The sequence below is a fragment of the Malaclemys terrapin genome, chromosome 1, assembly GCF_027887155.1.
Source record: "Malaclemys terrapin pileata isolate rMalTer1 chromosome 1, rMalTer1.hap1, whole genome shotgun sequence".
Taxonomy (NCBI): domain Eukaryota; kingdom Metazoa; phylum Chordata; order Testudines; family Emydidae; genus Malaclemys; species Malaclemys terrapin.
The window spans coordinates 185,094,905-185,118,858 of NC_071505.1; the positions used below are offsets into that span (position 1 = coordinate 185,094,905).

At 39.8% G+C, this 23,954-nt stretch overlaps 1 protein-coding gene across 4 annotated transcripts in view; it reads right to left on the reverse strand.

Moving 5' to 3' along the window:
- The window catches only part of APP (amyloid beta precursor protein), a 316,779-nt gene that overhangs the window by 270,481 nt on the left and 22,344 nt on the right, over window positions 1–23,954 (reverse strand). The window lies entirely within an intron of this gene.

Consider the following 23,954-nt stretch of genomic DNA (forward strand, 5'->3'; position numbering starts at 1 on the left):
GGGTCCAGTCAAGGCAAGGACAGAGGGGTGTGATTTTAGGCAATATGGTTCCTGATAAAAAGATATGAGCAAAACTGTGTAAAACATGACCGGCACTCTATTCTCTAAATAGTCTAACAGATACCACCTGTTGTCTATGGAAGTCCTCTGATATGAATTCAGTTTATATCAAATCTTAATGAAAAAAATTTTAGGGACACATTTTCCAAAGTGCTCAGCAACCGCTATTGGAACCTCATTGTCAGAAGAGCACAGCTTCCACCAAGGCCCCAAAAGTGGCTAGATGTTCAGACACTTAGCATGCAGCAGCTTCCAGGGAAAACAAAAAGGAGAGCTGAGAACCTAATAAAAGATACACTCTAGAACACAGGACACCAAAATGTGTCAGTAGTGGTTAACACAGTTTTGCCTTTAAAAATTTTTTATCAGGACCCAGATTACCTTAAAAACACACATCTATATCCTTATCAGGATTGGATCTACAGTTGTTGTTGTTCAGCCTTCGAGTTCAAAGAGGACCATGATATCACTGACTGGTTTGGTTTCTGTGAACACGCAAATGGCAGATCAGGCCAATTTGAGCTTTGAACGGTCTGTGGCACACTGAACAAGAGATGCAGCTATGGGTTACTTGATTAGCAGCAGACATGCTGTTGTTCTGAGATTTACACTGATGGCACTTCTGCTCTGCCTCAGTAGTTCTCCTCTGCTTATAGACTGTAGCTCCAGTATGAATGACACATCGCCAGGTAGAACAATCATGAGTGAGATCTTCCCAAAACTCTGCATCAATGTTGAAACACCTCAAGGATAACTTGAGGGAGTCTTTGAAACATTTCTTCTGGCCTCCCTGAAAGCACTTTCCCTCCTTTAGCATAAAAGATCTTCTTTGGCAGTTGCTCATCTGACATTCTGGTTACATGGCCTGAACATCTCATCTGTTATTTCATCAACAAAGTATGGATGCTCGGAATATCTGACCGTATGAGAACCTCAGAGTCTGGAACCTTGTCTTGCTATCTTATCCTCACCAGTTTCCTCAGACAGCTCCTGTGTAAGTTATCCAGCTTCATAACATGGCGTCTATACAGTAATGATTAACAGGTATACACCAAAGCATTAACTAGGTTTTTAGTAAGATACTTGAACTGGAATAATTCCTGTGTCTTGGAGGAAAAAAGCGAAGCATAAAACTTTCAACAACAAAACCACAATCACATTGAACGCTGAGGTACAGACAACTTCAATGGGCTGACTGAACTAGAGATTAAACACAAAAAGATTTCTCTTGTACTGAGTAAGAGAGAAGAAAGGAACATATCATAGTTGGCTTAATCATCAAAAAAGTCAGGATCATTGCTGAAGGGATCACTCCAAAGAGTGAACCAGCTATCTTATTCTCAAGATATATAAGCAGTACTACCTTCAGCTGATACTGAGACTAAGACACAATATATCTAAAAGGAAACACGTGAGAAGACTAATATAACCTATTGGCTTCACAATGTAGTTTGCTTCTCATTACAGTTATTCTGCAGAGAATTAAATTATAAAATTCACTTCTATTGCCGAGATTTTATGTTTGGGCTCCCCCCACGCTTCCCTTTCCATGGGACTACACTGCCCAGAGGGGAAAGTCTGGAAAACACTCCTTAACACACTTACAACTGCCTTCACCAAACAAGGACACTCCACCAGAGAAGCAGATCACAGCATGGAACAAGGCACCCCAAATACCCCAAGAGAACCTATTTCAAATACCGGGGGGAAGGGGGGGGGCAGAACACACGGATAAAACAGAATTGATTTGCGCACTGACCACATATCTACCACCCACCCTGGAATCCACACAGGGTATCATTGAACAATTACAATCTATACTTGATGGGGACAACATCCTGAAAAATCTTTCCCAAACCCCTTCTTCTGGCCTTCAAAACAACCCCCACAATCTCACCAATCTCATCATCAGAAGCAAGCTGCCCACAAACAAGGACACACCAACTCAAAGCAGCACCAGACCCTTCCAGAACAACACATGCAAAACCTGTAGACATATCTTCACTGCTACAATGATCAATACACCCCATAACAAACCTTTCAAGGTCCATGGGTGCTACAAGTGCCTATCACATGTGGTGTACCTCATCCAGTGCATCAAATACCCCAGAAACTACTTAATGGGTGAAACTAGATAATCACTATAAACTCACACAGAAAAATGATAGAAGATATTTTAAAAAAAAAAAAAAAAAAACACCACGATGGCACCCATAGGAACACTTTTCACAAAATGATCACTTCATATCTGACTTCTCAGTCCTCATTGCCAAAGGAAAACTGCACAATGCCTTCAAAAGACAAGCTTGGGAGATGGCTCCTGGATGAATTTAAAGTACCAGGAATCAGGCTGGGTTGGAATGCCAAGAGATCAAAACCAAGACACAAACCAGAGGGAAGGGATCACGAATCTGTTACCAAGAGTCAGGCCAAGTCAGAATACCGGAAGGTCAGGATCAGAAGACAGAGACAGGTAAATACCAGACTGGTAGTCCATGGCAGGGTGAAGCCTAGTTGTATGGACAACTTCCGGTTTCCTTCTCTGGCATAAATAGGGGCTGTGGCCCCATCAAGAGCCTTGGAGTTCTCCCCATCAGAGCATAGGGGCAGGGCTTGTGCCCCACTTGGGCTTCATGGAGCCCAGCTATCTGTGAACTGGGAGAGTGGATGATTAGAATGTGATTACTACCAGGACCCCTATGGACCTGGGTTCAAGACCCAATGCGGCATGACATTTCCCTAGTACCATATAGCATATTAACGTTTCATAGAAAATTAGAATTCCTGACTTTGCTTTGCTTTAATCATTAACACTTTTTGGTGTGTGGCTGGGTGAGGATTCACTACCTGCCCCACGAAAAAGTTCTTCAGTAAGATTCTTTTTGAGTTATTATTTATGCTACACAAATGTCATCCTGTCTAAAATGAGATTCAATTTCTTTTAGCCAACAAATACCAGACATGAATGAGCCAAAAGGGAACTTATCTGTCAGTGCTAGGATTAAGAGGCATACAGAGTTATTTGGATTAAATTTCAAAGCACACATGTAAGTCCAACACAAGTTGCAGCATGATAGACTCATTCGTGTTAAGGCAGATTTTGACTGTAATATTAAAATGAATTACACAGAGGCTAATCGTTAAACTCTTTACCACAAAGGTCTGGACTTTTTAAATATTTCCCCTCCATAGCAATATTGTGAGAAAAAGGAATGTAAAATTTGCAGTAGTTTTCCAAGCTATTCTAAATTCCTTGAATCCATTACATGATAAAAAACAATATACAAATAGATGTGGTTCTGCACAATATTAATGAGCCTTAAAGTAATCTGTTACTAGAAAATCTACTATTCCACTAGTGATGAGTCACACACCATCATAGTAATATGCAACGTTGGCATGTGGCCTTTTTTTGAAACTGCCATGGTCTTCAGTAGATGTTTTAATAAATAAATAAATAATTTTTTATCAAAATCTAGCTCTTACATAGTGCTTTTCCATCAGTAGATCTTGAAGCACTTTACAAAGGAGATCACTATCAGAACCTAGACATAATGGAAGAGCCACTGTTACTTCACTACTGTAAAATAAGAGATTGTGTTTGCTAATGAAATGCAGATTAGTGAATATAGGTTAGAGAAACCTACTTTTCAGGCAAAAATGTTACCAATTAACATTGCACTATTTCAGAAATGATGTGATTTGTATACAACAGCAACAGATATCAGTTATCAAAGAGAAGTAAGGAGGAAATCACTATGCTATTAGGAAATAATCAGAGTTTAAGGAGAGATTATTCCAAAGCTTTAAGAGCAGAAGTGGAAGCAGTAACGGTGGTTCGTTTGAGACGTGTCCTCCTATGGGTGCTCCACAACCCACCCTCCTCCCCTTTACTTCAGAGTTCTTGTCAATGACTCTATGATAAAGAAGGAACTGAGGAGGGTTCGCCCGTGCAGACTGGTTAGCCTCATGGCAGAGTATGGGGCAGCGCATGCAAGGGCTGAAAGGACACTGCTACCAAAGTTCTTCTATCAGCAGCGCAGGGACGCAGACACACCTACAGCGGAACACCCACAGGGACGCTACTAAAGAAGAACATGCTGGTTCACAATCTATTGGCTACCAATATTCATTTATTCTCCTACTCCTTCCATCCCCTTCATGCTTTTGTTATTTATTATTTGTATTGCGGTAGCACCTCAGAAACCCACCCACAGATCAGGACCCCATTTGCTAGGCACCCTGGAAACACAAAGCTCCGTGGCCATACGAGTTTACAATTTAAGTATAAGATAAGAGACAACAGGTGGCTACAGGCAAACATACAGACGAGGAAGCACAAGAAAACAACAAAACAATACTGGTCAGCATGATAGATCTCATTCTGCATTCTTTCCAATACATAATACCCAGTAGAGACCTATCACTCAACATGATCATGGCTGTACCTCTCCAGAAAAGTGACAAACTGACTTAACTCACGCAGTCTTAGAGTGTGTCTAATTCTTGAAGATGTTGACAATAATACAATAGAGCCATTACCATGCAAGTCAGTTATACTGAGGAAGTCTCTCCACTTGAGCATATGACATAAGCTAAAAATCCAAAACAAAAATGAAAAGGCTACCCACAGCACTGCACTAAATTTAAACCTCCGGCAACATGACAGTTGGAAAGCACATCATCAGTTACAGACCGACACATATTATGGCTGACAGGTGCTTGACAATCTATTTTGTAAATCAATTTGAAAAAAACATATTAATCAAAAGTTATGATGAAGAGTTTAGTTCAAGTGCATTCCATGCAGGAAGCCACTACATTTCCTTATTTAGGCATTTACACATTCAACCACTAATCTAGGATTCTGCAGTGAGCTTCCTTTGTGTACAAAAGTAAACAAGTTGCATGTTCACAAATGCACTATTTATTTGAATAACTTTGTATGGGATCAGCTTTACCATCTTTTCCATCTTTACTATGGAAGATAAGGTTCCACACCAATACAGTTTTGTTTATTTCCATATATGGAGCTCAAGATACCCAGACACACATCCTAGGCCCCTCAGTAAGAGAAGAAAATTTTCTTCTCTTCTAAAACAACTACATCCTTGTTATTTTTTTAAACAAATATTTTTCAACGATATTTGTCCTCATCAAGGACAGTTTAAGATATCTCAGTGAGTTACACTTGCATCAAAACAAGTGCAGAAAGTAAGATGTTTAGTGGGGTGCTACAGAGAATGGTGTTGTATCTAAACCCATGTAACATTGTGTGTGGAAGAATTCCTGCCAGTGTAAGAAATATTGGTAAAAATGCTAAAGCCTGCGTTATGCAGAAGATCAGACCAGATGATGATAATGGTCCCTTCTGGCCTTAAAATCTACTTCCATTAACCTTGCAGTGGGATTTTCTTAGTGAGAATGTGACTGCAGCGAATACTAAACTATTAGGTTTTACTAAAACAAATAAGATAAACAAAAAGACAAAGAACTAAATTTGTCCTTATTTATGTGAAAGTGTTTCTTTGCTCACAGAAAGGTTCAATAAACATTTCATATAAAAAAACCAAAAAAGGATAGATTTAAAGGCAGCCTATTCAATTAGATCAACACCAAAACGTACTTCAGGAACAAAGTTTCATATATGTTTATCTTTACTTAAAAGCATATGTCCCAAGAGCCTTTTGCGTCTTAGTCCCATATAAGTAACAAGGATTTCTATTTTCTTTTAAATCACATTTGTTTTACATATCAAATTTTGACCAATGTGATTCTAGGCACTATTTCTCCTTCAAGAAAATTGACTCATCCTTGCAGTATATCACAGCCACAGGAAAAAAGGGCAGAGAATGACTTTGACTGACTGCTGACAAAATAAAATCCCATAATGCATGAGCTACAAGCAGTATTTGCAGGTCTACAGGCATCCCAATATTTACCCTTTCCAACAACTAAAAAACCCCACATAATTGGAAGCTCTCTCAAGTAATGAAATACATGAATGAAACAAAACACTCATTAATGCAAAATAAAACTTCTTTGCCCCCAAAAAATCTTAAACATTAAGTTATGTTTAAACAAAAAAAACCAGGAAGTTTACAAAGTTTAAACTATACCATATTTGTTCTGTACCTAAAATACATTCACAGCATTCCATTTTGTTTCATATTAAATTGTATTGCTATACCATGATAATACATATTATCCTGTTTTACAACATATATATTTCAATAGCTTATCAATAAATCTATTTCAACATCTTGTCAATGGAGCTATTGCAAATGTACTGACTCTATATACAAAAATCCATCAATATGTTTTATTAAATAATGATTCTGTGCAAACACAAAGGGTAATTTTCTAAACAAAATGCCCAGACACACCTTGACAAGTACTCATGTTTCAGTAAGCTATTTCTGAATTAGAAACACAAAAACATTTGCAATTCTTCAGCTGAGCTCTTATTAAAAATTACATGCTAAAACGTTTTTCCTTCTAAATTCGTAAGAATTAAGTTGCTCATGACCCTAAATACTGTATTCCAAGTTGTAATTATAGTGTGTAACAGCACTTCTGACAAATCCTGAACTCCAGCAAATATTTAAGAAAAAATAAAATATTAATTAGTCCTCAGATCATACGCATTAGAAAATCCCAAAATTAGCCAACAGGTCCCCAGAGACAGTGGCAATACAAAATTCCCGCACAATTACCTCAACCCAGGGGAAGTTTCAACTCTATTTTAAAAGGATACTGCCTGTTGTAAAATGGACTGGTCTACAAGTCCATTAAATCTTCGCATGTCTGCTAATAACAGTTCCAGTTGCGTTGGTTAATTCTGTGATGTGATGTTATTTCTGTTCCTAAGAAACTGGACTGAGACCAACTCATTTCATATTGGTCATCAAATGGCTACACATTTCAATGTCTCTATATCAAATCTAAACCCATGACTTGGAGCAGAACACCTCTGATCCATATTGTGTTAAAATCTAATGTGAAAATAACTTCTTACTAATTTTTTGTGTGACCTCAGTCACTCCAATGGAGACCAAATGACAGTCATAAAAAAGAACCAATAAATAGGAGCTCAATGAGTTTGGTTTTGTTTTGGAACAAACTGGCTTAAGCTGTCCTCTTTTTCACTAGGTCAAGTAAGAATTTCCAGAACTGGTACTTTAATTCTGAACAGCATAACCACCTCAACATTTGAGGAAAAGCCACTAACCAAGATTAAACTAAAGAGCAGTGTGACTGGAATAATTTAGCAGGAGAAAACATAAGTGTATCTTTTCTGTGGCCTGGTTGCTCACACTGTACACTGATGAAATGTGAGTACCAATCTCCAGCAGGCACTACAAAAGGGAAGGAAAGCAGGAGGAATACAAGACCCAACCATAAGGGACACAATAAGCACTAATCAGCTATCCTGACAAACATCTTAAAGCAGTGGTTTTCAACCTTTTTTCATTTGTGGACCCCTAAAAAATTTCAAATGAACGTGTGGACCCCTTTCAAAAGTCACCCTGTGGTCCATGGACCACTACCATAGAAGTTTTACACTGAAAATTGACTGAACAGAATTCAACTACAAAAGTTGCACATGCTCAGCACAGCATTTGATACAACGCGAGAAACTGCAGGCTTCTATGGGAACAACACCACTTCCAGGTTTTGACTTGTAGGTGAGAGATATTCACATACTTTGATTGATCAGAAAAATGGAATGCCTTTTCTGGGATCTGAAACCTGTATCCAGCATGTGGCATTTTTTGATAGCTGCTTCACACAGTTCTTCCACAGAAGATTTCCTATTTTTGACTCATAAAGCAGCTACAGTTCATGGAGAGAGACAGATCTTAATTAAGAATGGAACAATAGTATTTTTTTTAAAATACCTCAGAGATACAGCTTAGCAATTGCAAAATGTATGTGCCACTGTTCTGTTTGGACCCCTGAAGAAAAACAGAAAGGCTACATCTTCACTTGAAAGAAGGTGGTGTTTTTCTACTGTGAGATAACCAATGCTCTCTCCGTAAAATCCTAGTGGAGATAAAGCAGTAGTTTTCACATAAACTAGTCTCCACCCAAACTCTTCAACTCAACCTGCTAGTTCATGTGAAAGCTACTAATTGACTTGCTTTCCACCTCAGTTAACTCGAATTAAGAAAACAACTTTTTTCCTAGTGAAGACAAGGCCATGATGATGATGAGACAGTGCTACATCCTCCTTGGCAGCCCTAGGATTAATGGTAAAAACTAGGAAGAATTCACAGTTTAGTACTGTGATCAACTGGGTTAAACCTTTTTGTTATGAGTCCGCTGTTAATGGACAGCTCGCATTCAGGATACATATAAAGAAGCCATTGTAATCACGTGACTGAAACCGTTAAGCGTCCTCCACTCCAAACACAGGTCCATGTCTCCAGCCAAAACAAAGGCACAACCAAGCCCACTCAGGAATTTGAGCTATGTGGGCAGGGTCTTTGGTGGGTATTTATTGAGTGAGAGACTGTGTGTAGATCAGAAGAGAGAGACAAAAGCAAGGAGGAAGCTGAGTAGAGAACAACAGAAGTAATATTAATGTGGTCCTGAGAGAAAGTTAAGGTGAGATTTTACGTACAGTTTGCTGTCTGGAAAAGCAGGCTGAGAACAGCAAGCAAACAAACAGTTCCCTGCACAGCTCCTTGTGTTCAGAGAAACAGAACTTCATGTATAATCTTTGTAAATAAACAAGATTGTATCAAAGAAAATACTACTGTCAGTTTCTCCTCCTAATGGAGCAACCTGCAACAACCAAAATTTGGCTAACCACTTAGGTCAAAGGGGGTAAGCAGTATGAATGGCCACCATCACCTTGGGAAAGAAACTAGGACATTGCTACCCTTTCACTCTACCTGAGCTTCAGAGAGCTATTAACACCATTGCTCGCATAACTGATACAAGAGCAACTAGATTATGCATCCAAGAGCGTAAGAGAAGTGGCACAACGCCTAGTAGCTCACAGTGGGGCCTCGCAAAGATAACAGTAATTGGTTGAGATCCAAGTAAGAGCAGTTTCTTGAAAGATCTCCGCACTTGCCTAGAGTGGGTCATTTTCCCCCAGGCCAAGAAATGCCTTCCTGGAGATGATTTTCAGCTGATCCCAACTAAAGAGAGGTTTGTACTTCTGTATTATCTTCCCCTTTGACACTAGCTAGGAAAACTGTTTGGAACAGCAAGTAGTTGTTTGATAATCCTCCTCATGCAGAGCCAACATTGCCATACACAGTATCAGTCTCTGGGGATAAAATAGGTCTTACTCAATGCTCTTCCTCATACCAAGACAACGTATACAGAAGCCCTCAATGCTAGCAGGCTAGACTTTGGCAAATAGAACACTCATGGATTCATGACAGTACTTCCTTCCAGAGTATTTCTGCACATTGCCCCCTAGAAAAATCACATTTATTTGAGGCAGAAGGCTGGGGATCTAGGAGTGTTAAGTCTTCTGACAAAAGTTCTACCCTGGGTTGGGTCCTGTTGTCACGAGATCATCAATTCAGATAAACTGGACATGGAACTGTCACGTAACAGGACGCAATCCAGACTGTTTACATTTCACAATCTCAGCCTCTAACAGGAAAACCTCACCCTTCTTTTGGGTGACTGCAATAGCCTTTAAATAAATCAGTTCCAAGAGTTTCTCTCCTCTACCACCATTCCTGATGCCCCCAAAAGTATTGCATATAACTCTCTCTGTTCTCTTTAAATGATTGGTTAAATCAGTCAGGTCAAACCATACGCACCATCTATGTCCTTTTGCTTACAAGGGACTGCCACAACTGTTATTTATATTGTGGTATGGGTCCAGAAACCCAAATTAGGATTGAGGCCCCATTGTGCTAGGCTCCATGCACATATATGTTTAAAAAACAAAAACAAACAGTCCCTACTCCCAAATAATTTGCAATGCTACATGGGCCAGGTATAACCCTAATGTAATTCTATACTGAAATCCTGTCAATTCCAGGTAAAAATGCAATCTCGGGGGGGGGGGGGGGGTGAGGGGGGCAGATGATGTAGGCATTAAGTTTATAAATATTGATTTGAATGAAATACAGGGATCCCGCCCAGAATTACTGGCACTTGACAAGCACATTAATCCATTTCAAGTCTATTATTAGCCAAGGACAGTGTGGATTTCTTTGGAACCCAGGACAATTTACAAGAGATATCTTAGAACTTTTGCTTTCCTAGAAGAGCATATACAGCTCCTACAGTAAACAGCTGTTTTCAAAAAGGTTTCATATTTAGAGTGGAGTACAGGGGAAAAGGAAGTTACTATTGTATGAGGTAAGTCAGGAAACAAAAAAATTCAGAAAAATCTCTTTTCTGGCGTGACAGGAACCCTAGGGCCCTGCTTAGCTACACACCACCCTGTTAAATTGGTGGTTCCCTCCTCTTCTGACAACAGTGGAAAAGGAACATGCACGCGCTCTATCTCTCTCTCTCTCTCGATTGAAAGGCTTGGGAGGAATGTAAGTAATGTTGCAACTTACCAGAGGACCTACCAAGAAATTAGCAATGATTGAGTTTAACAAGATTTTATGAAGGAAAGGTTAGGATGGATTTTTAAATGCTTTCAGATCTTTCAGGTGCTGTAAAGTGAAAAATATCACTCTCAATATTATCAGATGTGAAGAAACTGATGAACAGGTTAACACTTAACATTATAATTCTCCAATGCAAGAGGACTGGTCCAATATGGAAGCTGCAATAATGGGCAAGTAAGTGCAGGTTCATTACCTGCAAGTGCACTAAATCAGGTGGAGACAACCAAGTGAAAAATTAAGACAATTAGTTTTCTCTCGTTATAAAAATTCAATTTTATGTTTATGTAATTATTTTGGAGCTGTACACTGTAAATCTCTTTCTAAATACCTCCAAATGGTTGTTTATGGGGATTTACATGTTCAAAGTAACCTGAATGAGTAATAAAACAGCTCGTCTTTGTGAAACTCATCAGCTGTAGCATTCTGTTGCCAAACTCAAACAGGAAGCAGTTCCCTCCTCCCCACCTCACATTTTTCAGTTTTATTGACTTAATGAGAACCAGTTATTGTGAAAGAGCTCACATGTTCTGCTATCACGGAAGGAAGAAATCTCTGCTTGGTTACATGACTGAAGTTCCATTATGCAGAATCCCACAGAACACTAATGATGTCTCACAATGGGAGTTCAGCAACCTCATTTCTAATCATTAATTATGAGATGGTAGAGAAATAGGTATTGCGGGTGCCAATGCACATTTCAGACTGCCTAGATCACAGTCTGCAGTGAAAATGGAGGAATGTTTATTATACATTGTTTCTATTGCGGTAGTGTCTAGGGACTCCAAACAAAGATTAGGGCCACACCGTAGTAGACCCACCTCCCCCCAAATCCCCTTCCTAGAGAGCTCACAAACTGATTTAGACAATATGTAATAAAAACTCTGTTGTAAACAGATTGCTGAACCGCTTGGACCACAATCTACCCAACTTTCAAAACACCTTGTTCCCAGGATGTCCCTTTAACGGAGAGTGATTTACTCTGAAGTGATTGGTGTGTATTTTATATCTATCTATCTATCTTCAAAGCCAGGATTTGGAGCCTTTCATACTTGTATAGATAGTTGTGTTTCACCACCAGTTATGCTGAAAGATAAACAGAACTAGTACGGCTAGGACATACACCACCACACATTCTAATTGATAAACTCTTGGCTGATGTTGAATATTGAATAATAAGGGCTGAGATTCTCACCCCCACCCCCTGTTTCTGCCTTGTGCACATAATAAAGGTGAATGCCAAGCCCCAGCCAAGGGAGATTCCCATCAGCCAAAGAAATGAGGGGAAAAGCCACAAACTGTCTTTAGAAGTCTCTCACACCCCTTGCATATGGGGCATGGCAGAGACAAGTTAAGGGGCGGGAAAGGAAGGAGGGACAGGGCTGCAGCATGCAGCACTGCAAAAATTCTGGGTGGGCTTCTATCCATTGGCAGGCAGAGAGAGGCAGCAATAACAGGCAACCCTCCTTAAATTATCCCAGGGCTGATCCAGCTCCCAAAAGAGGGCGCAACGGTGACTTAGTGCCACCTTCACCCTCCCCCCCAAAGTGGGTCACGAGCCCATTTTAATAGGGTCGCCAGGGCTGATGTTAGATTTGCTGGGGCCCAAAGCCCGAGCCCCAATACCCGGGGAGATGGGGATCAGGCTTCAGGTTTGAGCCCCTCCCCTGCCCCCACCACCAGGGCTCAAGCAGGCTCAGGCTTTGGTCCCCTCTCCTGGGGAGGTGTCACGGTGCAATGAAGTTTGAGAACCCCTGTCTTAAGGTATGTCTTCCCTGCATTATTAGGCCAGGCTTTTACTCAGGTGTGGACCCTAACCTCTCCTCCCATCCACACACACAAACCTCTCATCTGAGGGGAGTGGTGCTTTCAACCTGGACTAGCTGGCCCAGCTGGGGGGTATGGGTTAGAACCCAGGTTCAGCTTTCACTCAGGCTGGTAACCTGCCTACTTTGCAGTGAGGATATAGGCCAGGGGTCGGCAATGTTCGGCACGCGGTTCGCCAGGGTAAGCACCCTGACGGGACGGGCCAGTTTTATTTACCTGCTGACGCGGCAGGTTCCGCCGATCGCGGCCCCCACTGGCTGCAGTTCGCCGTCCCGGGCCGATGGGGGCGACGGGAAGCCACGGCCAGCACATCGCTCGCCCGTGCCGCTTCTCGCTGCCCCCATTGGCCCGGGACGGCAAACCGCGGCCAGTGGGGGCCGCGATCGGCCAAACCTGCCGCGTCAGCAGGTAAATAAAACTGGCCCGGCCCGCCAGGGTGCTTAGTCCTCCAAAGACTTCCCATATTTCTCCCTGCGTGCCAAGGAGAAACAAATTCTCCCTCAATTCACAAGGAAAGAATCATCAAGGGGCAGCTCAGCTTACTGCAGCACAAAACCATGAGATGTGCCCCAAGAAGTCCTAGTGACACACACACACAGGGGTATGCAGCACCAATGAGGACCCAGTAACTCAGGCATGGCTTTGCAGTGTGGCTGCTCACTCCTGGCTGCCAATCACTCAGGCTAACTCTGCAGTGAAGGCATACCCTTAGGCATAGCCCAGCCCAAGATGCGCAACTAAATAGCTGATTTACAGTATTATAAGCAATGATACAGGTGTATACCACACAGCTTCAATAAGGTTAAAATAACTGTGTGTGACATGCCAATACAAAGGCTGCAATCACAGTACATTTAAAATGAAAGATATTTTTAGAAAGCTTTTAGTGTTCAAATCTCTCAACTCACCTTTCGATGCACTACTATAGATTTCCATCATGAAGCTTGATAACATGTTTAGAAGCAAGACAGTGATAACACCAATGTAACCCACGAGCCAATGCAGGTTACATGGCCCCAATTAAGCCCAATCCATTAAGAACAGAAGTCAGTTAAAGTTCACAGCTTGACAGCGTGGTTTCTTAGCTCAAGGTGTACCCTCATTGCTTTCAGTTTTGGAGGGGTTCAGTTGAATCCCTGGTGTTAGCCAAGATGGAGGCTGTCACATCCACATGACCTTCTGTAGGACCTGTTCTCCCCATAACAAACAGTTTCTTACATGGTCTATATATTTTTTATGAATATTGTGCTAGTGAGAGGAGCGGGACCAAAGTCATCTGCACTACAAAAGTTGCTTGTTGCTCTTTGTTAGAGACTGAAGACAGGCCACTTCAATTAGAGGGCAAGAAAGCTCACAATACATGTGTGAGACCTGCAACAATCTTTCAATAAAGCCAAGCTTAAGAGCAGCTACTGGAGTCAGTGGAAATTATACCATCGCATGACAGAACCTTTTGTAACTGACCCATTAGCCATTGGCTAAGGCAGAGAAATGAAGTTTTCTCTCTTATCAGCACTCATGAATCACATCTTCCTTTCGCCAGGAACAACGGTTGGTTAATAATTGTTGACTATGTTGTGGATTGGCCATTTAAAAGAAACCTAGCATAGCGATCTTAAAAAAAACCCACAACATTTGATTTCTGCATGTAAAGGCTACCAACTTAATGTAATGCTAGCATTTATTATAATTTTCTTGTTAATGTAACATTACCACTATTTTGAGAACAAAAGTATTCTACTACTGTGGCTACTTGAAAAAACGAGATTTTACTTCTTCACTCAAAGTGAGCAAGCTAGCCACAAGAATCCACAAAAACAAGACACTTTACAAGGACTAATAATCTAACACCACTATTTTATACTAGTCATGAGAACGGCAGTCATGATATAAAACACTATGAAATTTCTTTTGGTTGGTTTAAATTTAAAGTGTATTTTACACTGTTTAGCCTGACACACAGACTCCAATAAGTACACTGACTCCCTGATGTATGTACATCAGGAAACCCGGAGTGCCTAAGATGGGCATATCCAAAACTCTGGTTGGACTCATCTGAAAAGTGGAATTTTACATTTAAAAAAATGCGTTTTCAAATAATATGAAAGGGAAAGAAAGTCAAAGTAATGCACAAAGACATCATTCAATTATCTGAAGTCGCATTAACATAAGAAAAGGTTACTCGAAAAGTGAAGAGAGTCACTCCTGTTGTGTCACACACAATAAACAACCTGTGTTTCAAAAGCAACATATAACAATGAGCTAATCCAAGGTTTAAGAAAGCATTAAATACTGGTAAATTACCACATGGGGATTTTTTCCCTATATCTCTCTTAGCATTGGCAAACATCTATTGCACAAGTAATCACACAAAGAGTAGGACATACTGAGGAAGTCTGTTTTTTCAAAACATGTTTTCATGTTTGTTTAAAAAAAACAAACAGTTCGTCTTGCCCACTAGTTCTAAATCTAGCTTCCACACATGCACCATCCTCATGTATGCTACCCACAAACTTGGCATTTCTTCAAAGTAATGTATCCTGAATAGTTTACAGTACATGCTTTTTTCCCCACATTCCATGGTAGAATGGTTAAATGTTGGGGGGAGGGGTTGTGTTTTAAATGCCACGGAATCAATCCTTGTAATTTTCTAACCAGAACAAGAGGTTTTATTTAATCATTTGTTTTGCAAGATTTCAGAAGTGGCCAAGTCACAAGATCTTGATCTGATTATGAAGTCTATAAAAACAATGACTCTTTCACATATATACATTTACACGCCACTGGTTTTCTCTCCATTTCAGATCACACTTTGATTGCGGAGACATGCATTGTCGAAACTCATTTAACCCCATTTAAAAATAAACTTGAAATCTTGCTATTTAATAAAAACCCATCAAAAGCAACTGATCTTGAATACTCTGGAGCACCATAAACCCACTTGCATCATACAATTAGATATTTCAAGCACTGACAAATTGAGCCTGTGCACTAGCTCTTGAGCAGAATAAGAATTTATAGTGGCAGCAATATACAAATGTTATTTATGGAAGCAGTGAAAGAATGAGGGGAGAAGAATAAAATACTAAGATTCCCTTCTGGGTTCAGATCTGCTCAGATTAGTGTTAAAAACAATTTCATGCAAGAACCACCATACAAGGAAGAACTTCACTCCCAATACACTTACCTCAAAAGCTTAGAATAGCTAAATGAAGGCATGAAAAACTGTATTTCATTTCCTCAGTCACACTATAACCAACACAGCAACTAGTTTAATAACAGGTTCACTAACCATACCTTTCCATTTATTCTATTTCTGTACATGAGTGGGAATAGCAAAAAAATTATGCCTTTTTGCAAGGTGTCCTATATGATGGGTGTACAGCCCAATCAAAGACAATCCAAGATGCTAAAGTAACAAGCCATAGCTGCCTACACAAACTACTCCTCGGGGAATTCTGCGCCACTGCGCAATGCAGAATTTTCACAGAAATTAATGTGCAGAATTTTCTTTTCCTCCCACAGAAATGGGCTGCAGAGCTGCTGGCCACCATTAGGGGCTGCTGGACGCAGCGGAGCCCAGCTTGCAAACAGAACACACTGCTGGGGGTGGGGGGGAAGGCTGGAGGGTTCCCGGCAGCTGCAGTTCTCAGCACACCCTGAAGGAAGGAGGCAGCGTGCACAAGACTGGGACCCAGCATCAGGCTGTTTCTCCTTCTGGATCCTGGGCTCTCGTGGGGAGGGGGAGCCAGTGTCTGGCCTGGGGGGTGGAAGGGCCAAATCTGGGTTCGGGGGGGGGGGGGGTGTAGGTCTCTGACCCCCCTGCTGGGCTGGGGGGGGGCAGTGAAACAGGAACTGAGTTATCTACTGCTGGGGAATTGTTTGTGTATGTCTTTATTGTTACACACATAGTTGCTGATAGGTATTTTGAAATAAATTACAAAACATTTGAAACTGATGTGATTATATACTGTTGACAAAATATGCAGAATTTTGTTTCAGAATTTTAAAATACTATGCACAGAATTTTAAATTTTTTGGTGCAGAATTCCCCCAGGAGTAACGAAGACACCATGGTCACCAGCGGGGGGACTTTTTGCAGTTTAGACCATGGTGTCTGTATATACACGACCATGGAACGACATCACAATCTCACCTGGTAGGGGCTTATATTCTGGTAATGGAAGTGCCAGATTTATCTCCTACCTAATCAAGGCAGGATGGATAAACAAAGAAAAGATTTAAAAAAAAAATAAATAAAGAAAGAATATTTAGAAAAAAAAATAAGCCTCTTTAAAGATAAATTTGAAACTGACAATGTATGTTACGGCCTAAACTTCTTATGATCTATTAAAATCATTTATATTAAATACTAAAAATAATATTCAAGGAGTACATGTTTCCTACAAAATTTTAAAGAAAGCCAAACCTCGAAAATGGTGGAAGTCACTGGCTAACTACCTGGAACCAGAGTCTGTTGAAGTGCTAAACCAGCTTTTGACAGCAACAGCCTTTTCTGAAGGTTCAGAGAGAATACAGTATTTTCTTCCTTTCGGTTTATTCATCTAGCTCAATTTAAAGACTCGTTCACTGAAATTTAAAAAAACAATTATGAGTTGAAGCAGGAAAGCTTGTTTTCCTCTTCCAGTCTACTAATAAAAAAAATCAGGTGAGAGCCTGAAATCTACTAGCTCTAAAACCTTGAAGGACCTGGGGTGACCAGAAACAATCAGTTCAATTCACTAACCACAGATCATACTTCCTTTGTTTAATAAATCAGTCTTAAATGCAAAAGATTTTTGATAAACTTTTTTTCTCTTGTCTTTAAGATTTAAAAGTAGTTTAATTTAATAAAAAAATTAAAATGTTTTTTGCACTTTTCAATTCCAGTTTCCATCCAAATAAAGGCTGACAAGTCGCAAGTAAAAATATTCAGCAGTCACCATTTTCTAACATAAAAATATAAAAGTTAAGAATCTGAATAAATGTAAATTAAGATATAAAATGGCTTAAATAAATATGTATAGATATAGTGTATCCTCTTGGATAACAAAATAAAGCACCAAATTTACTGCATAAGCTATGTTTAGTTGCAAATCAATACATTTAAATATTTACCAACTAATGACAATTAACTTTTCTTTAGGAAAAACAAACATACAAATGCAAAACACAATTAAAACTGATGATTTAAATTAAGGTTTCCTGTTTACTGATTTAAATCAGCAATTTTAAATCCATCTACCAAGGACAAAAGTACAGGCAGCCTCATATCATTACAAAATGGCACCCTTGCTGGGATTTCATCTCCTGTGCTCAGATTCAGGGACGAGTTTATACAGTATAACAACAGGAATAGGTATTCAAGTGGCTTTGTCCATCTGATCACGACTCCTCCTCATAACGGCTGGTCCCAAAAACCACACACCTACTTACCTTTCTCATAGATAAGAAAATTCTCCTTCAGATTGACTAGCAGAATTGGATTTGCGGTGTTAAATGTCTGGGATTCAATCCCCACTGAGATCATAGTGTATGTTTGTGTATGAGGCCATGGCAGCTAAGCATCTGCAGGTGAAGATATTAGGTTCATAAGCATACTACTTCCGTTATTTCATTTGCACCTTTTGAGATTTAGTAGATAGCATGTTCTTGCTTTCAAAGTGGGTTTGTCAAACCTCATCAGCATCCACTGTTTCAATCAACGTTCCTGATTAAAATGGGTTTTTAATTAGCAAGACCAGGCAAGAAATTTGCTACAACACCAGCATGCCTGAACGTTGTACAGTCCAACAGCTCTCCTAGTAAGTGTTCCTTTTATCTTTATACAAAGCACTGTGACATGACACTGTTGCCCTGAAACACCCAAAGGTTCACAAATCACACCTCACTCACACTCCCAAAAAATCATAAGACTGTCCTAAAAATAATGATTTTTTTAAGGTTATATTGTTTCTTGACTTTGGAAAACACGCCCACCGGGGGTGGGGGAGAGAGTTCCCCATTGAAGGATCTCTCGCCCCCACATCTGCCCACCCCCTGCTCAGGAATTACCGTATATACTAGTTCATTAGCCCGTTCGTTTATAAGCCGACCCCCCAAGATGGTTAGGTAAAAATAGCAAAAACTGTATGACCCTTTCATAAGCCGATCCTATATTTCAGGGGTTGGAAAACTTTGGCGCCTGACCCCTTAGGGTAAGCCACTGATGAGTCAGGACGTTTTGTTTATTTGGAGCGTCTGCAGGCATAGAGCCCCTCAGCGCCCTGTGGCCGCGGTTCGCCATTCCCGCCAAATGGGAGCTGCGGGAAGTGGCGACCGCGGCCACAGGGAGCTGAGGGGCTCCATGCCTGCAGATGCTACAGGTAAACAAAATGACAATGTATTAGCTATTCAATTCAATGATTCCATAGAGTTTAAAATAATCAAATTTTGGTGTAGACCCGTTTATAAGCCGACCCCCACTCTCTGATGCATCACTTTTTTAACCAAAAATATTCGGCTTATGAACGAGTATATACGGTAATTCTGTTCTCCAACCAGCCCTCCTCCGGCCAAACTTCTGCTCCTCCTGCAGCTCCAGTGACTCTTCACCCACCTCTTCCCCTTCCTAAGCTAGGTGGTACAGCAGAGCCCTCCCGTTGCTCACAGGAGAAGAGGGCTCTGAGCTACTGGAATCTCTCTCCTTCCTTCCCTCATGTGAGAATGGTGTTGGCTCTGGAATGGCTGCTCTGCCCCGGGAGGCAGGCAAAGCGGGGGCGGGGTGGAGGAAGGTTTCCCCAGGCACAGCTGAAATTCTGCATGAAGGCTGGAGCTTCCCACACCACCACCAGATTGGCTCCAGCCTCAGCCAAAAATCACCGTGACTCAGGAAGAACTAGCGAAAGCTGGCAACACAAATTATAAACCCATAAGTAAGGCTAAGATTTAGTTATGGGTATTTTTAGAAAAAGTCATGGACAGGTCATGGGCAGTAAACAAAAATTCACAGCCCATGACTTGTACTATATACCCCTGACTAAATCTTGGGTGCTCTGGAGAGCATCTTCAGGGTTTATTTTACAATAGCACTCTGGAAGCCTCAGAGACAGAGAATTAACTGGATATAAATACAATTCACTGAGGGAATTCAACAAAGTTATGAGAATAGCCTGGTTATGTGCTGCGAAAGTGCTGCAACAAAGAGAAAGAAGAAAACATTTGTGCTTCTCCTCTTAACTCCCTCTCAATTTCTTGGTTTTGATTCACATTGATTAAGGAGTTGATAAGGTCAGAAGACAAGAAACAATCAGCAGTCAGTGGACTTAGATCAAATTCGGGGGCTCAAAATCTTAGGGTATGTCTCTGAAATACTACTGAATATTAATGCGTATGACAAAAAAAGCTTCAGTTGGAACAGGAAGCAAAGACATAGGGGAACATAAATGAGTTTGGACTGACCAGTTGGATTCCCTCCTCCCTCTAATCAATGAGAGAAGCCAGTGATGGGACACTAGATCAGGAGGGCTCTGACTTACTACAAAGAATTCTTTCCCAGGTGTCTGGTTACTGGGTCTCATCCACAAGCTCAGGGTCTAACTTATCGCCATATTTGGGGTCAGAAAGGAATTTCCCCCCATGGTTAGACTGGCAGAGACCCCGGGGGGTGGGGGAGTGGAGAGGGGGTTTGCCTTTCTCTGCAGCATGGGGCACAGGTCACTTGCAGGTTTAAACTAGTGTAAATGGTGAATTATCTTTAACTTGAAGTCTTTAAATCACGATTTGAGGACTTCGGTGACTCAGCCACAGGCTAGGGGTCTATTACAGGAGTGGGTGGGTGAGGTTCTGTGGCCTGTATGTGCAGGTGGTCAGACTAGATAATCATGATGATCCCTTCTGGCCTTAAAGTCTATGAGAAGCAATGGAACTAGTCCTCCTTTCTCTGCATTAGTCTGTCCGTCCTCAGGAGCTTTCTTCATAGAAGTCATTTGGCCAGATGAGAACAGGACAGCCTTCAGAGTCAGTCACTGCTGTGTTTTTGAGAAGCCAATTCATCAGAACTCCTTCTAGCCCACTGGGCTTACCCTGTAGCATTCATATCCTCTTGCAATACCAATACGTCCATTGGTCTAATCCCACTAACCTTAAACTCGCATTTTTTTAAAGTAAAGAAATTGAGTAAACTTAAGACAATGCCAAAGTGCTCTCAAAATATCATTTAACAATGTGCAAAATTACAATAGCTGAATGCCTGAATAAAGAGGCGTGTAAGGAAGGCACCTACAGGCAGTGAACCTTAAGCAACACATTCCTCTCCCTCTGTTTCCTGTATGGTGGCCCTATCTTTCTAGTCTGCAACAGCTGTCATAGTGCACAGAAACATACTAGGATCACAACAAGATTCCTACAAAGTAACCATTATTAGTATTATTCTACTCAGCTTCACTCCTTGAAAAAGCACCAAAACAGGAGAAGCCTTTACCAGACAGCTAAATAATAAAACCATTTACATTTTTTATTACTCTATTATTACATAAGTGGGACCAGTATTTTCCCTTAATGCTGTCCACAAGTTAAACCTGTTGTAAACTGCATTAGAAAATGTTGAAGTGGATTAACAGTTTACCGAAAAACAAACAATTCAGACAAACCTATTAAAAGTTTATGCAAAGTTGTCTGATGTTTAAATAGGCAAACTAATATATAAACATATATAAAAATAATTCTATCACACTAAAAAAAAAATACTCAGGACAGTTCAAAAATCTGACTCCTACTCCATATTCTACCAAAACATAAATATTTCTATACATTTGTACTGTGATGACCAAAACAAGGCACAGGCCTCTAGGAACCAATATAATACAAATAAATAAAAGTAAATGTTCAAACTTGCAAGAATCTAGCTCCCCTCCTAAAAAAACCAAATCCCCCCCTAAAAAAACATAACGTGTTTTAGATCCATTTAATAGTTTATTCAAGTGGCTTTTATATCAAACATAATGTGTTTTGAACCTGCCTTTACAATTTCTTTAGTTTGCTATGTTTTCATATAACAAGTGTTTGTGTGTGTTTAGAGGACAGTCTCCCAATCTTCCTCTACAAAGCAGCAGTTTATATGGATATACAATGGAGCCATTTTACAACAATACCCTGTTTCTTCTCTTTTCATTATAAAAAGGGACTAACTGTAACAAAATACTGTCCCTAACAATAAGTCCATTTGTTTCCAGAAGGAAGCCATTCAGACTCTTAGCCTTTTTACAGTCCTGGCTTTCTGACAAAAGACTGAAAGGACTCCAGAAGAGTAGCAATGTAAATTGCTACTAATAATTAATTGTTAGCAATATTAGTTAGCTAGAGGCAGTACTGCTAAGCAAATGTGTAACAAAACCCTCCATTTCTTTACATAACTCACTAATTTGACTTCTGTTTCATTCCATATTGATTCAAGTTTGAAAGCCACAGAGACTTCAAGGAATAGTGGGTACACTGATATCTAAAGCTGTTCCACTCTCTTCCATTTGGTTTGCTTTACAGCTAGAATTAGCAAGAAAATCCTGCTCGCTAGGATGCAGAGTGCAACTAAGATTAAAACATTATACACAGGATTTACTACTGATCTAGTTGAAGGATTGAGTTTTATTTTGATAAAGATTTGGTATAAACAAACATACTGATGCAAGGCAACAACAAAGTTAGTATGAATTTCAATGCCTGCCAACTTTTAAAAACATCAAAAAAAATGCAAGTGCTAAAATAATGTGGCTAGCCAACAGCCAATCTCAATAATTAACTCTGAAGACATGTCTCCAAAGCAAAATCCAGGTTTATCTCCTACTCTCAAGTTAAAGAACACAAAGCTTAATATTACATTTCCAACATTATTACAATCTTTCGGGGCTAATCCATACCCTCATCTAACATGAGACAGAACTTGACAAAATTAAAAATGTGTCCCTTCTCAAGTTCCTGGATCTCTTGTTTCAGCTTATACATATATCTGGTGTCCTCACCTGAATAAGTTATCAGTAAAATTATTTTCTATATTTTAACAAAAAACATTTTTAAGATTTATTAAAAATATGCATAGAAAATATTTTTAGATATTTTACTAGGCTATTCATGAGGCTTTAGTCTACAAGCTAATTTATTTTCTCAGATCCATAGAGAAAATGCAGCCTGCAAAGCAGCAAAAGAATTTGTCCAAATTAGGTATCACTTCAATTGACAATTTCAATGGTAATTTTTTATTTTTGAGTAAAAGAGGACACAAACTTTCATGGACTAACACTAACTAACATTTTATTTTAATGATCAAACTTCTCAGCCACCCACTGAGAAATAAAAGAACCTGGATTTTTTTTTTTGCGCCACCTTGTATAGGGTACCTACCTGCACTGGTATACATAATTGTTCCAGTGACAATTCCCTTCAGTACACAAATTATTTGCAGGTTGAAAAAGACACAGCTACACTAATAGAAGATTATTAAGGGGTTATTATTAAAAAAAATAAAAAGATCTGTAGCAAACCTAAATAGTGTTGGGAAATCCATAAGGTATTTGCATTTAAGTAATCAACTTCTCAATATTCCATAAGCAATTTACACAACAGGATGGGGATTGTATTAGTCCAGACTCCAGTTTCAATGAGAAAAATAATCTTATCACTTTAAGCTACAAATAATAAGATGTATACATACCAAAAGGGAGCATCCACCAACTCAAAGTTTCACAATATGGGTTGAAGTAACTTTAAGAATACATGATATCAACACAAATTTCCAGAGAATGAAAGCAATGTCTCCATGAAAACATTTGGAATTACCTTATGTTAAACAAGGCATCATAAACTTAAGCTCTGGCTCTTTCATTAATCTAAATAGTCAATAAGCAATTTTTCAATTAAGATGTAAGGTGAGGGGAAAAGAAAACTAACTTGCTTAATATACATTTATTAACAGACAACCTCAAAGATGGATAGTTTACTGAAATGGGTTGTGGTCATGAACTCAGCTATAAATTTTCAATCAACGAATTTGCTATTCTTAAGCTCACGGCTCAAAGTGCTAGAACTTTGAATTACAGAACAAATATAATTGAAGCTCACATATCTAAACATCAGAGAAAAATATATCTACATGAAAAAATGCCACAATCAACTTTTCCATTTATTATAAACTAAGTGAAAAGAGCAGCTGCTGAACTCATCCGTGTTAAACAGACCTCAAAATATTTGGAACAAGCTACAGGATGTGAGTGTAATGAGCTCACACAGACCAACATTTGATCTGGTCACATACAGGCCAAGTTGATTAAGAGAAATCTGCAAGCTTCCTAGCCTGAACTGTTGGCACACACAGCACAGTGTTCAGAGCAGGGCACTGGAGAAGGCAACATAATGAAACATTCTCTATAAAACTGCCTTGTCAGGCTGTCACTATTTCATTTGCCCATACAAGTAGTTAAGATTTATACTGTAGTGAGAATA